A 16,364-nucleotide genomic window follows, 5' to 3' on the forward strand; every position below is an offset into this window, starting at 1 on the left:
ACGTAAGATCTGAAAGCTAAACATAAAACATATTAGCCATGACATTATCAAATATATCTAACAATCTCCCCCAACTTGTAAATTAACAAAATATATAAGTTTAACAGATATTTGATGATGTCAAAAACATTAAGTACAAATGCATGAGAAATAGACTAGATAACTACAACTTACAGTCCTTAAAGTTTTTACCAATTTCAACTTCTGATAACAACTTCAATCTGTATAAATATCAGAATTTAAGCAGTTGTAGATCTTCGACTTGGCTTCTTCATTTTCTGATCTCTCTGATGTCAGGAGTTGTTCTGAGATAGTTCTTCAACAAACATTTCTCAGCATATCTTAGTTCATCAATCATTCTCCTTTTAACACCTTTAAGCTCTGCAGTATCTTCACCAGTTTGAAAGATTGCAGCTCTGAGATCATTAATCTTTGCTTTTCTTAACTCCTGATCTAGTCTTATGACATAAGCTTTGTCTGACTCAAGATTGAATTCAAGTCTCTTAATACCAAGATACGTTCTGATCTGTGCAGTATTAGGCTTCATATCAACAATATCACCATTGTGATCTCTGTACTTTGGAACATATATGCTGTCAGACTTAACAGAATAAAGCCTTTTCTGTCTCTGAATCTGTTCTTTTAAGTAGTTTGCAGCAGTCTCTGTTATTCTGTCATCCACTTGAAGTAAGAAAAGTACATGCTCCAATTCTTCAAAATACTTCAAAGGAATGGCATTTTGTCTTATATGATAAACCCTACCATCTGTCATGAAATACAACATGATGTATTCTTTCAAGTAGGTATGGTAAACCATCTGTACAGATTCCAGTTGATTCAATCTCTCAGGAGTTGTTCCAATACCTGGTTCACTCAAGGAAGTTGGATCATTGGTAGTGTTGTGTACTCTTCTTTCATCAGCACTTCCCAATCCAGTTTTATCTCTAGCTTCCTTTCCAGTAACTACTCTTGCTTCAAAACCACTTGAAGTAGTCTTCAAAGATTGAGTCTGTTTTGCTTTAGTGAATCCTGGTAGGAGTGTCTTTGATCTATTTTCTGATATCAAGTTAACTTGAGCACTGTCAGAGGTTATTTGCTTCTTCTGAATATCAGAACTTACAATTTCTTGACTCTGAACAACTTGAGCCATGTTATAGGTTGTTTTAAGAACTTTTCTTGAAGTCAGAGCAAGATCATCTTTTCCATCATCCTTTCCTTGCAGTGTCTTGTTGGTTGTGCATTTGGACTTAATTACCTTCTCCCCCTTTTTGGCATCAGCAGGTAATAAAAGAGAGATAAGTAGTTCCACTGAGGTCTGGATTTCAGTAAGTTGCGATTGCTGAGAAGCTTGATTTGTCAGAATTTGATCAATCTGAGCTTGTTTTTCTCTTGAGTTTTCTCAATATAAGCAACCCTGTCAATGGTAGGTTGAAAGAACTTTTTCTTATCAATTTTCCAAACTTGTTCCTGTTTGATAAAGTTCTCCTGAATCTTGTGTAGCTCTGCATGAGTATTGGAATGAAGACCTTGTAGATGTTTAGTACTCAATGCAGTGACTCTAAGCTGGGTTTTAAAATCATCAGAATTTAACATTTCATCAGCTTTAGTCAAGTGCTCAGCAAGATGTAAAGCATTTGGAACACATGAAACTGAGTTCCATTCCTTAGTCCACTCCTGAACTGCAGGAGTTTCACTCCAAGGCACTGGTGCATCCCTGATAACAAACTCCTTTACCAGTTCAGACTTAGGAAGAGTCGGTGGAGGAGTATGTCCTGAAGGACCTGCTTCATCAGCATCTACAGTTGTAGCAGCTTCACCAGTATCTCCAATATTTGCAGCATCAGAACTTAAAGAATCGGTATCTTCTGATAAGACAACAGTGTGAGTAGCAATGGAGGCTTCAGCATCCTCTAATTGCTGATCTGATACTAAGTTCTGATCAACAGCCATATCCGGATGCTCACCTAATATCTGATCATCAGCATCTTGATGCAGAGAAGGTGTTGTTGATAACTCTGGAGTTTGAACAGCATCAGTAACAGGTGTTGTGGAAGGATTATTTGCTGTTGGAGCTTCTAAGAAAAGAATTGCAGGCACAACCAAGTTCTGAATATCAATTTCAGCACTTGTGCCTGGATCAACAAGAGACACAGATGGTGAGTTAGCCTTGTCAGATACAGCTTCCTGAGATGGAGTTGATGGAGAAGAAGTGACTGGAGCAAATTCCTTGCCTTGTGAGATCAGAGATTCCTGATCCCCTTCCTTAGCTGCTTCCTCCTCATCATCTGAAACTGGCCTTTGTGCCCTCTATTTCTTGTACTTCCTTGTTGATTTGGATTCCTTGGCAGTTTCAGGAACTATCATACGTCTAAGCCTCTTGAGAAGCCTAGAACCCCCTATTTCAGAATCCTTCTGAGAAGTTGCTTTCTCAGCTTCAAGCACCACAGGTTCTGAAGAAGGAATCTGTTCCTCAGAATCTGATTTATCTCTCAAAGTAAATCTCCTCCTCTTTTGAGGTGTTTGAGGAACAGTCTTTGTTCTCTTTGGCTTAGAGGATGTATGCTTCACAGTAGGTGCTGAAGAAGAAGGTTGAGCAGTCTGTGAAGTGGAGAGATAGGATTTGAGATAAGTTCTGAGGGTAGGTTGAGTAGAATGAGAGGTAGGTACTGAGGTTGATGGATTTTGGGTGGTGGGAGGTGGTTGGACATCAGAGTAAACAGATCTATAAGTATTAGGATCAGCATTTACCAGGATCTGTTTTACAGACTTAGGAATCTGTAATGGTCTAACCACTTTCTTCTTAGTATCAGCATTTACCAGGTCATTAAAGTATCGTTTTGCAACCTTAAAAGGTGGGGTTTGAGTGCTGACTAAATGAGGTTCATCAGTATAGTAAATGTAAACAAGTTGACAGAATCTAGCAAAATAAACAACATCTCGATCCTCTGTCATCTTATCCCCAATAAAACCAATTATTCCAGTTGCAAAATCAAAATGAGTTTGATGGATAATAGCATACCCTGTGTGCTGACTCAGAATTGGGATAGCATCAAAATTTGAACATTTGTTCCCAAAAGCTTTGGTGATGCAATCAAAGAAGAAACTCCATTCTCTTCTGATATTAGCCCGTTTCAACTGTCCAAGTTTCGTCAGACTCTTTTCATATCCCAATTCAGCCATTAACTCCCGAAGGGCTGAGTCCTCTGGAACTGAGAAAGTACAATCCTCTGGAAGATGTAAAGCCCTGCGTACTGTACCAGGAGTGACTACAAAAGATGAATCACCCACTTGGAAGATAATACTGGGAGTTCCACGGTTACCACCATCATCAAAAACGCCAGTCCTCCAGAACCTCAGAACTTGTTGACTTGAAAATAATTCAGGCTGAGTTAAGGCGTACCCAACCTCACTATGTGCAAGAAGATCTTGCACAAAGTGCAATTCAGATGGAGCTTCAGCATGATCAAGAATTGCAGCATAGTTGTTTGGAACAAACTTTGCTCCATCAATGATTAAATCCTTTGGTGCCATGTGAAAAAATTGAGAATTAAGTATGCCTGATAGGTGTTTGATATAATGTCCAGTTGCCTTGTTTCAAGGAAAAACCGTTCCATTAATCAAGAGAAACAGTTTTAATTCAAAATTTAAACCGTTAGCACTGATTGAATTATTTTTCACTGCAACATTAATATTCTGAAAATAAATCATGTTAAAAATGACCGAGATAATTTTGATGAATAAGTGCTGACAGAGAATCAGAACTTAAATAAAAACAAAATTTAAATGGTCATCAGAATATCAATCAGGATTTATCAACAGAAGATAAAATAACTCAGAGACAAAATCTTGAAGTAAAAACAATTTTCATTAATATATCAAGTCAATACATTTATGAAATGGAAATTACATCAATACAAGATTTTCCCTAAGCTTCTAATCCTAACGTCAACAGCTTTAGTCCTAGCTAAGAAGCCTGACAAAGCTGATGATGAAGAAGAACAGGAAGAAGATGAGATTAAGTCATCTTCCTCTTCCTATCTTCGATGAACAAGATGGCGAGTCGTATGATTCGCTCTTGCTGACGGATAGCTTCCCGCCTTTCCTCCTCCAATCGCTCCAGATGGCGATGGTAATCCATATAGAAGAATAGAAGGTGCGTTAGCACCTCCTGTGGGACAGAGTCCCAGATCTCCTCAGGAATGGCTGTTACATGCCACTCCTGCTGCCAGTCGGCACAACTTAGCTCCATTGTGAAGGTTTGGTTGTTCAAAAACATGTTGTATCGAACAATTGTGTTTTTGATAGAAGAAGGAGGATAAGTGTGTGAGAAGAATGTGATGGAATGACTGATGTGAAGTGGTTGCTTATATAGGCAAGAGAATGCCAAGAGACGCAAAGATATTTAATGCTGACAGGTAGAATTAATTCTACCTCGTCTCCCTAGACTTTGAAAAAGAATAACAGTCATTGGAAAGAGGAATCATGGTCTAGACCGCACAAGACACAAGAAACAGTGGACTGTTCAAGGACAAATACCATGAATCCTAATCATAGTGACTATTACTCTTCCACTTCAACATATTCTAGTTCGAACTGAGACTATTATCAAATTTTATTCAAAGATAAGTCAAGTAAAGGATTAGACTGAGAAATCAGAACTTAGACCTATACCAGAACTTAACAGTCATCAGAACATAATTTCTTCACTCGAAAAAGGAATGCCCATCTTAGTAAATACTCATACAAGTTCTGAGTTATAGACGTAAGAACTTAATCATCAAAACGTGTAACTGAGAACTTGTCCTCAGAATTTTTGCAATAATGACACAATGACTGTTTATCTAAAATAACATAGACCACCACAGAAATTTTCATCATTCAGATGGAGTGATTAGTGTGTGCATTAAGCTAAAAACAGACAAAGAGTAAAGTCTGATTCACTTCAGTACATCTTAGAAATAAGGCATAACTAAAATTTTGCTAAAGATCTGTCATTGTCCTGAAACCTACTGAAGAATGAGTTTATGCTTGAGTCCACCTCAACTGTTTTGTGCTAATTTTATGCATCTTTTGAAATTCTATTTTACAGTGGCTTCTTAGTGTAAGTGAGTCACGACTGTTTATCAAAATTTATGTTATTTTCAGAGTATTTCTCCAGTAATCATAGAGTGTGAAAAGTCACCAAGAAAATATTTTGCTTTTCTGATGCATATTTACTTAATACCAGCAATGCACTTGGGTCGTCCCTTCCACATTTTTACTCTAGATCTCAAAGGAGTACCTGATTTTAATCTTTGATCTTTTTGCTTTTTCTTTTGATAAGAGAGGTCTATCAGCACTTAGTACATTCAGCAGTATTACTAGTATCAGAACTTAACAGATGAGTAGCATTATTCTAATTTGTGACTTAGTAATAAGATATACAAAGTGAACTTAACTAAGCTCAATTATCAGAATTTGCTAGTGTCATAAGATTTCCACTGAAATAATTACTTCTTCCATGGAATCATTTGTTTATTGAAGACTACTAGGTCAGTATCTAACACAATTATCCTCATAGGATTGAATAGGTACTAGAACAGACATATCACTTATCAGAGTTTAGAAACATATATCAGACAATAGTCAGTACTTAAAGACATTTATCAATTAAGCACATAATACACAATGAGATTAATTCTGTAAATACTGAGCATAAAGTCTGATAACACAGAACTAGTCTAAGCAGATTTAGAGAAAGAACCTGAAACCATTCCAAGTTCATTTACCAATCTTGTAAAAGTAGCTTCGCATAATGGTTTTGTGAAGATATCTGCCAACTGTTGATCTGTGGGAACAAAATGCAATTCCACTGTACCTTCATCCATATGTTCCCTGATGAAGTGGTACCTGATGCTGATGTGCTTTGTCATTGAGTGTTGAACTGGATTACCTGTCATAGCAATAGCACTTTGATTATCACAATAAATAGGGATTTTGAAATATGTTAACCCATAATCCAGTAACTGATTCTTCATCCAAAGAATCTGTGCACAACAGCTTCCTGCAACAATATACTCTGCTTCTGCAGTTGATGTGGAAATTGACTTTTGTTTCTTGCTGTACCAAGAAACCAATCTGCCTCCAAGAAATTGGCAGCTTCCACTTGTGCTTTTCCTGTCAATTTTGCAACCTGCAAAATCTGCATCTGAGTAACCTATTAGTTTAAAATCTGATTCTCTAGGATACCATAATCCCAGAGCAACTGTCCCTTTAAGATACTTAAAGATTCTTTTTACAGCTGTTAAGTGAGGTTCTCTTGGATCTGCTTGAAATCTTGCACAAAGACAGGTAGCATACATGATATCAGGTCTACTAGCAGTTAGATAGAGTAGAGAGCCAATCATACCTCTGTAGTCAGTAATATCTACTATTTTACCGGTATTCTTATCCAGTTTTGTTTCTGAATACCCACTTTGTACCAACAACAGATCTATTCTTTGGTCTTGGTACTAGGGTCTAGACTTTGTTTCTTTCAAATTCATTCAACTCTTCCTGCATTGCTTGCACCCAATCAGCATCTTGAAGAGCTTCTTCCACTTTCTTTGGCTCAGCCTGAGAGAGAAAAGAATTGTAAAGACACTCATTGGAAGTACCTGTTCTAGTTCTGACTCCTGCATCAGGATTTCCAATTGTCAAATCAGGTGTATGTGATTTTGTCCACTTCCTTGCAGATGGAAGGTTTTCTCTAGAACTGGATGCTCCCCCATGATCCATGATATCTTCATTTTCATTTTCTGATGCTCCCCCTGAAACTATGCTCTCTGAGTTGGATTCTTCAGTATTTAGATTTTCAGTACTATCAGAACTTGGCTTATCAGAACTTGACGAATCAGAACTTGAAGAGCTAGATGAATGTTCGGATGTTTCTTGAGATGTGGTAGGATCTTGAGTATGCTCCCCCTGCATAGGGGCATCTTCCTTTAATGTAGTCACCACAGTTTCAATAACATCAGAGTTTAATCCATCAGAGTTTGCAGTATCAAGACTTAGACTGTCAGGATTTTCAGTATCAGAATATGAGTCTTCATTTTCAAATCTCAGCTGATCATGGTCAACGAAATCTTTAAGACCAGTGATCTTCTTGTCATCAAAAGAGACATTGATAGATTCCATGACCACTTTTGTTCTCAAATTATAGACTCTGAATGCTTTTGTGGAAAGTGGATATCCAACAAAGATTCCTTCATCAGCTTTTAGATCAAACTTTGATAGCTGTTCAGGATGAGTCTTGAGAACAAAACACTTGCATCCAAATACATGAAAATATTTTAGATTTGGCTTCTTTTTCTTCACCATCTCATATGGTGTTTTTCCATGCTTGTTAATGAGTGTTGCATTTTGAGTAAAACAAGCAGTCTGCACAGCTTCAGCCCAGAAATAGGTTGGAAGCTTTGCTTCTTCAAGCATTGTACGTGCAGCTTCAATGAGAGTTCTATTCTTCCTTCCAACAACTCCATTTTGCTGTGGAGTTCCAGGAGCAGAAAATTCCTGCTTTATTCCATGGCTTTTGCAGAACTCTTCCATTATCAAATTCTTGAACTCAGTGCCATTATCACTCCTTAAAATTTTCACAGAATCTTTGACCATTTTATCCAGCTGTTTGACATGATCAATCAAGATAGATGCAGTTTCACTTTTTGTGTGCAAGAAATACACCCATGTGTATCTGGTGAACTCATCCACTATGACCAACGCATACTTCTTCTTTGCAATAGACATGACATTTACTGGACCAAATAGATCAACATGTATAAGATGATAAGGCTCAAGAATTGATGAATCAGTCTTGCTCTTGAATGAAGATTTTCTTTGTTTGGCTTTCTGACATGAATCACAAAGACCATCAGGAGCAAATACTGTGTTTGGCAATCCTCTCACAAGATCTTTCTTGACCAGTTCATTTATATTGTTGAAATTTAAATGAGAGAGTTTCTTATGCCAATTCCAGCTTTCTTCAATTGATGCTCTACTTAACAGACAGATTGCAGAGCCATCAGTACTTGTTGAAAGCTTAGCTTCATAAATGTTACCACGTCTGTATCCTTTCAGAACAACTTTGCCTTTAGATTTACTCACAACTTCACAGTGTTCTTCAAAGAAATCAACATGATAACCTCTGTCACAGATTTGACTTATACTCAGTAGGTTGTGTTTAAGTCCTGAGACCAGAGCTACTTGTTTAATTATGACATTTCCAAGATTGATATTGTCATATCCCAATGTTTTTCCAATATTGACATCTCCATAAGAAACACTTGGGCCAGCTTTCTCCACAAAGTCTGATAGCAGGGCCTTATTTCCAGTCATATGTCCTGAACATCCACTGTCCAGAACTAGAATATTTTTCCTGTTGCCCTGCAATCACAAAGACCACTAATTATTAGTTTTAAGGACCCGGACTTGCTTGGATCCTTTGGCCTTATTAAGTTTGTTAACATTTGCATCGGATTTAGCATCAGAGTTTATGTTAACATTTTTTTTATCAGACTTTGAATCAGAATTTACACTAGAAGGAACAATGGAAACTTTCTTCAAAGAAGATTTTATTTGATAATAATCATAGTACAAACTATGATATTCCTTACAAGTATAAATGGAATGCCATAAACTACCACAATGAAAACAAGGATTTTGTGGTTTGTATCTAACAGACTGACTCTTAACTCCTGATTTTGAAGGTAAGGAGTTAATATTCTTATTTTTCCTGCAAAAAGAAGCCAGATGGTTAGAACTTCCACAGTTATGACATGTTTTCCTAGGAGCATCAGGAACAGGTTTATAATCATTGTTTTTATTCACACCTTCCTTTCCATTCCTATTTTTCCTAGGTGATTTTACCCTGTTTGCATTCTTGACATCTTTCAGCTTATACTTAAGCTGCTTCTTTGTCATTAAGCCTATGTTTACTTCAGCTGTCTTTTCCTGTTTTAGTTTGTCAGAAGTTAATTCCTCTTTAACTTCTGATTTCTCATTATCAGACTTTACAGTTACAAACTTAACAGGTTTTAACTTTGGCTTTTGCTTAACAACAGGCTTAATTTCTTCAGTTCCTTTATCATTCTTATTCTCTCCATAACCTAAGCCCTCTTTCCAATTTTCACTACTTAGCAAATTTTGAGTTGTTCTGCCAGAGTTAGTCCAAGTCCTGATTATCTCTCTTTCCTTTTCTAACTCAGTTTTTAGAGATTCATTCATTTTTAGCACTTCATCCCTAACATAAAAAACATCATCTCTATCCTTCTGAGTTTGATGGAATATAACTAACTCCTTTTCTAAGAAATCATTTCTTTTCTTAAAAGCAAGATTTTTAGAAGTTAATCTTTCACATGTTAAGGTTTGATCTCTATAACTAACAAACATGGTTTTAAGATATCTTCTCAACTCATTAATATCATCAGTATGAAAAGCATAAGTAGTCTGAGGTACCTTTGTTTCAGCAGCTTCAGAACTGCTCTCAGCACTTTCTTTATCAGCATTTGCCATCAATGCATAGTTCTCCTCACTTTCAGAGTCTGAAGTGTCTGTCCAGCTTTTCTGCTTTGTGACAAGAGCCTTGCCTCTGTCACCCTTTACCTTCTTGCAGTCAGGAGATATGTGGCCTTTCTCACCACAGTTATAGCATTTAACATTGGTGTAATCTCCTCTGTCAGACTTTCCTCCTCTGCCTTCAGATCTTCTGAAATTCTTCTTATCAAAACTTATGCTGTTTCTGGAAAACTTCTTTCCCTTCCTGAACTTCCTGTATGCAATCTTGGTGATTCCTTTCACCATAAGAGCACACAGCTTCATCATCTCCTCATCAGCATCAGTCTCAGGCAAGCTTTCAGAATCTGAGTCATCATCACTCTCAGAACTTGACGACTCAGTATCAAACTTTATGAAAAGAGCTTTACCCTTGTCTTTATTTGAGGAAGCTGCTTTGGGGAATTCTTCTTCAGCCTTGAGATCAACTGTCCTTGACTTTCCTCCTTTCCTCTTGCTTCTTTGTTCCATCTCCAGCTCATGAGTCTTGAGCATTCCATAGATTTCGTCAAGAGTTGTTTCATCAAGATTGTAGTTGTCTCTTATTGTCGTTGCCTTCAAATCCCAGCATTCAGGAAGAGCTAACAGGAACTTAAGGTTTGAATCTTTAAGATCATACTCTTTATCAACCAATGGCAAATCATTCAAAAGTTTGACAAATCTATCATATAAATCATTCAATGACTCATTAGTCTTTGAGTCAAAGTGTTCATACTCTTGAGTGAGTATTGTCTTCATGTTCTTCTTAATTGTGTCAGTTCCCTGACATCTTGTTTCTAGAGCATCCCATATCTCCTTAGCAGTCTTGCAGTTGATTACCCTGTTTGACATTACATTATCAATGGCACTATGCAGTAAGTGTCGTACCTTAGCATCCTTAGCAATTGATGTTATGTCCTCAGCAGTATAATCACTCTTCTCCTTTGGTACGGTCATTGCTGCTTCACCTGCAACTGCAACAGCGAGTTTGGTTGGTTTGTGAGGACCTTCCTTGATTCTATCCAGGTATTCTGGATCTATTGCTTCCAGGAACATGGTCATCCTTACCTTCCATATGGGATATTCAGATGGTCTCAGTATGGGGACTCTGATGGTCTCATACCGACTCTGAATTTGTGTCTTTGGTGGTTCCTCAGTTGTGGTAGGCTTAGTTGGAGTTTCTGTGTCCGACATGATTGTGTTTGGATCTTTAACTGTATGTAAGTTAACAGATAGGCTCTGATACCAATTGTTAGGTCACACACACACTGTAGAGGGGGTGAATACAGTGTATAGTACACTCAAATCGAACTTTAAGAACTTAAGTAACAGAAAACAAACTTTATTGAAACAATAAACTCTGTTACAGTATGGAACTATTACCTCTCAGTGATGAACAAATATCACGAGAGCTGCTAGGGTTACAATGAATAATCTTTTCTAATAATGATAACACTTATAGTGTAAACCCTATGTCTATGTTTATATACTACACAGTTACAAGATAATCGCTAATTGATATGGAATATAATTCTGCTTCCTAAAATATATCAATCAGATATCTTTTCTTCCAAGTATTCCATTCTTCACGGAATTCCTTCTTCATGCATATCTCTTCTTATGTTTATCTCGATCTTCTTTCCTTTAATCAGCTACTGTCCTTATCTGATTGTCCTTCAGCACTTAAGTTCTGATATCTATCTTCTGATGATTATCTCCTGATAATATAAGTACTGATATCCTTAAGTCCTGACTTCTAGTATAAGTACTGATCAACAGTTAAGTACTGATTTATCATGTTCACGTAAGATCTGAAAGCTAAACGTAAAACATATTAGCCATGACATTATCAAATATATCTAACATTTTCATATAACTAAAATTGATATATCTTAACATCCGTATGGTTGGATCTTCGAAAAAATTATTTTACAAATTAATTTTGTAAATCAGGAACGGGTCTCGTTTTCGGGAGTGGTACTTTTACTGGATTTTTCTAATCCTGACATGTAAGATGAATTTCAAATTTTTTTATAATTTTTTCATATGGTTAAAATTGATATATATTAACATCCGTACGGTTGAATTGTGGAAACCATCATTTTAAAAATTAATCTTGTAAATCGGGAACGAGTCTCGTTTTCGTGAGTGGTACTTTGACTGGATTTTTCTAATCCTGACATGCAAGATGAATTTCAAATTTTTTTATAATTTTTTCATATGGTTAAAATTAATATATCTTAACATCCGTACGGTTGGATCGTGGAAAACATCATTTTAAAAATTAATCTTGTAAATCGGGAACAAGTCTCGTTTTTGGGAGTGGTACTTTTACTGGATTTTTCTAATCATGACATGCAAGATGAATTTCAATTTTTTTAATAATTTTTTCATATGACTAAAATTGATGTATCTTAACATCCATATGGTTGGATTGTCGAAAAAATAATTTTAAAAATTAATCTTGTAACGGGAACGAGTCTTATTGTCGGGAGTGGTACTTTTACTGGATTTTTCTAATCCTGACATGCAAGATGAATTTCAAATTTTTAAATAATTTTTTTCTTATGACTAAAATTGATATATCTTAACATATGTACGGTTAGATCGTCAAAAAAAATATTTTAAAAATTAATATTGTAAATCGGGAACAGATCTCGTTTTCGGGAGTGGTACTTTTACTGGATTTTTCTAATTCTAACATGTAAGATGAATTTCAAATTTTTTAATAATTTTTTCATATGGCTAAAATTGATATATCTTAACATCCGTACGATTGGATCGTCGAAAAAATCATTTTAAAAATTAATCTTGTAAATCGGGAACGAGTCTCGTTTTCGGGAGTGGTACTTTTACTGGATTTTTCTAATCCTGACATGCAAGATTAATTTCAAATTTTTTTATAATTTTTTAATATAACTAAAATTGCTATATCTTAACATCCGTATGGTTGGATCATCGAAAAAATCATTTTAAAAATTAATCTTGTAAATAGGGAACGAGTCTCGTTGTCGGGAGTTCTACTTTTACTCGACTTTTCTAATCCTAACATGCAAGAGGAATTTCAATTTTTTAATAATTTTTTCATATGACCAAAATTGATATATCTTAACATCCGTATGGTTGGATCATCGAAAAAATTATTTTAAAAATTAATCTAGTAAATCGAGAATGAGTCTCATTTTCGGGAATGGTACTTTTACTGGATTTTTCTAATCTTGACATTCAAGATGAATTTCAAAATTTTTTATAATATTTTCATATGGTTAAAATTGATATATATTAACATCCGTACCCTTGGATAATCGAAAACATCATTTTAAAAAATAATCTTGTTAATCGGGAACGAGTCTCGTTTTCGCGAGTGGTATTTTTACTGTATTTTTCTAATCCTAACATGCAAGATGAATTTCAAAAAAAAATTATAATTTTTTCATATGGTTAAAATTAATATATCTTAACATCCGTATGGCTGGATTATGGAAAAAACATTTTAAAATTAATCTTTCAAATCGGTAACGAGTCTCGTTGTCGGGAGTGGTACATTACAGGATATTTCTAATCCTGACATGCAAGATAAATTTCAAATTTTTTAATAATTTTTTCATATAACTAAAATTGATATATCTTAACATCCGTATGGTTGGATCTTCGAAAAAATTATTTTAAAAATTAATCTTGTAAATCGGGAACGGGTCTCGTTTTCGGAAGTGGTACTTTTACTGGATTTTTCTAATCCTGACATGTAAGATGAATTTCAAATTTTTTTATAATTTTTTCATATGGTTAAAATTGATATATATTAACATCCGTACGGTTGAATTGTGGAAAACATCATTTTAAAAATTAATCTTGTAAATCGGGAACGAGTCTCGTTTTCGTGAGTGGTACTTTGACTGGATTTTTCTAATCCTGACATGCAAGATGAATTTCAAATTTTTTTATAATTTTTTCATATGGTTAAAATTAATATATCTTAACATCCGTACGGTTGGATCGTGGAAAACATCATTTTAGAAATTAATCTTGTAAATCAGGAACAAGTCTCATTTTCGGGAGTGGTACTTTTACTGGATTTTTCTAATCATGACATGCAAGATGAATTTCAATTTTTTTAATAATTTTTTCATATGACTAAAATTGATGTATCTTAACATCCATACGGTTGGATTGTCGAAAAAATAATTTTAAAAATTAATCTTGTAACGGGAACGAGTCTTATTGTCGGGAGTGGTACTTTTACTGGATTTTTCTAATCCTGACATACAAGATGAATTTCAAATTTTTTAATAATTTTTTTCATACGACTAAAATTGATATATCTTAACATATGTAGGGTTGGATCGTTGGAAAAAATATTTTAAAAATTAATCTTATAAATCGGGAACGAGTGTCGTTTTCCCGAGTGGTACTTTTACTGGATTTTTCTAATCTTGACATGCAAGATGAATTTCAAATTTTTTAATAATTTTTTCATATGGCTAAAATTGATATATTTTAACATTCGTACGTTTGGATCGTCGAAAAAATCATTTTAAAAATTAATCTTGTAAATCGGGAAGGAGTCTAGTTTTCGGGAGTGGTACTTTTACTGGATTTTTCTAATCCTAACATGCAAGATGAATTTCAAATTTTTTAATAAATTTTTCATATGAATAAAATTGATATATCTTAACATCCGTACGGTTGGAATGTCGAAAAATCATTCTAAAAATTAATTTTTTAAATCGGGAAGGTGTCTCGTTTTCGGGAGGGATACTTTACTGTATTTTTCTAATCCTGACATGCAAGATGAATTTCAAATTTTTTTATAAATTTTTCATATGGATAAATTTGATATATCTTACCATCCGTAGGGTTGGATCATCGAAAACATCATTTTAAAAATTAATCTTGTAAATCGGGAACGAGTCTTGTTTTTCGGAGTAGGACTTTTACTGGATTTTTCCAATCATGACATGCAAGATGAATTTCAATTTTTTTAATAATTTTTTCATTTGACAAAAATTGATATATCTTAACATCCATACGGTTGGATTGTCGAAAAAATCATTTTAAAAGTTAATCTTGTAAATCGGGAACGAGTCTCGTTGTCGGGAGTGGTACTTTTACTGGATTTTTCTAATCTTGACATGCAAGATGAATTTCAATTTTTTTAATAATTTTTTCATATGACTAAAATTGATATATCTTAACATCCATACGGTTGGATCATTGAAAAAATTATTTTATAAATTAATCTAGTAAATCGGGAATGAGTCTCGTTTTCGGGAATTGTACTTTTATTGGGATTTTCTAATCCTGACATGCAAGATGAATTTCAAAATTTTTTATAATTTTTTCATTTGGTTAAAATTGATATATATTAACATCCGTACCATTGGATCGTCGAAAACATCATTTTAAAAATTAATCTTGTAAATCGGGAACGAGTCTCGTTTTCGGGAGTAGTAATTTTACTGGATTTTTCTAATTATGATATGCAAGATGAATTTCAATTTTTTTAATAATTTTTTCATATGACTAAAATTGATATATCTTAACATCCGTACGGATAGATCGTCGAAAATATTATTTTAAAAATTAATCTTGTAAATCGGGAACGAGTCTCGTTGTCGAGAGTGGTACTTTTACTGGATTTTTCTAATACTGACATGCAAGATCAATTTCAAATTTTTTTATAATTTTTTTATATGACTAAAATTGCTATATCTTAACATCCGTATGGCTGGATCATCGAAAAAATCATTTTAAAAATTAATCTTGTAAATCTGGAACGAGTCTCGTTGTTGGGAGTGGTACTTTTACTCGACTTTTCTAATCCTAACATGCAAGATGAATTTCAAATTTTTTTATATTTTTTTCATACGACTAAAATTGATATATCTTAACATCCGTACGGTTGGATCATCGAAAAATTCATTTAAAAAATTAATCTTGTAAGTCGGGAACGAGTCTAGTTTTCGGGAGTGGTACTTTTACTAGATTTTTCTAATCCTAACGTGCAAGATGAATTTCAAAATTTTTAATAATTTTTTCATAAGAATAAAATTGATATATCTTAACATCCGTATGGTTAGAATGTCGAAAAATCATTTTAAAAATTAATTTTGTAAATCGGGAACGAGTCTCGTTGTCGGGAGTGGTACTTTTACTGGATTTTTCTAATCCTGACATGCAAGATGAATTTCAATTTTTTTAATAATATTTTCATATGACTAAAATTGATATATCTTAACATCCGTATGGTTGGAATGTCAAAAAAATTAATTTAAAAATTAATCTAGTAAATCGGGAATGAGTTTCGTTTTCGGGAATGGTACTTTTACTGGATTTTTCTAATCCTGACATGCAAGATGAATTTCAAATTTTTTTATAAATTTTTCATATGGATAAATTTGATATATCTTACCATCCGTAGGGTTGGATCATCGAAAACATCATTTTAAAAATTAATCTTGTAAATCGGGAACGAGTCTTGTTTTTCGGAGTAGGAATTTTACTGGATTTTTCCAATCATGACATGCAAGATGAATTTCAATTTTTTTAATAATTTTTTCATTTGACAAAAATTGATATATCTTAACATCCATACGGTTGGATTGTCGAAAAAATCATTTTAAAAGTTAATCTTGTAAATCGGGAACGAGTCTCGTTGTCGGGAGTGGTACTTTTACTGGATTTTTCTAATCCTGACATGCAAGATGAATTTCAATTTTTTTAATAATTTTTTCATATGACTAAAATTGATATATCTTAACATCCATACGGTTGGATCATTGAAAAAATTATTTTATAAATTAATCTAGTAAATCGGGAAT

The sequence above is a fragment of the Apium graveolens genome, chromosome 6 (genome assembly GCF_009905375.1).
Source record: "Apium graveolens cultivar Ventura chromosome 6, ASM990537v1, whole genome shotgun sequence".
NCBI lineage: Eukaryota > Viridiplantae > Streptophyta > Magnoliopsida > Apiales > Apiaceae > Apium > Apium graveolens.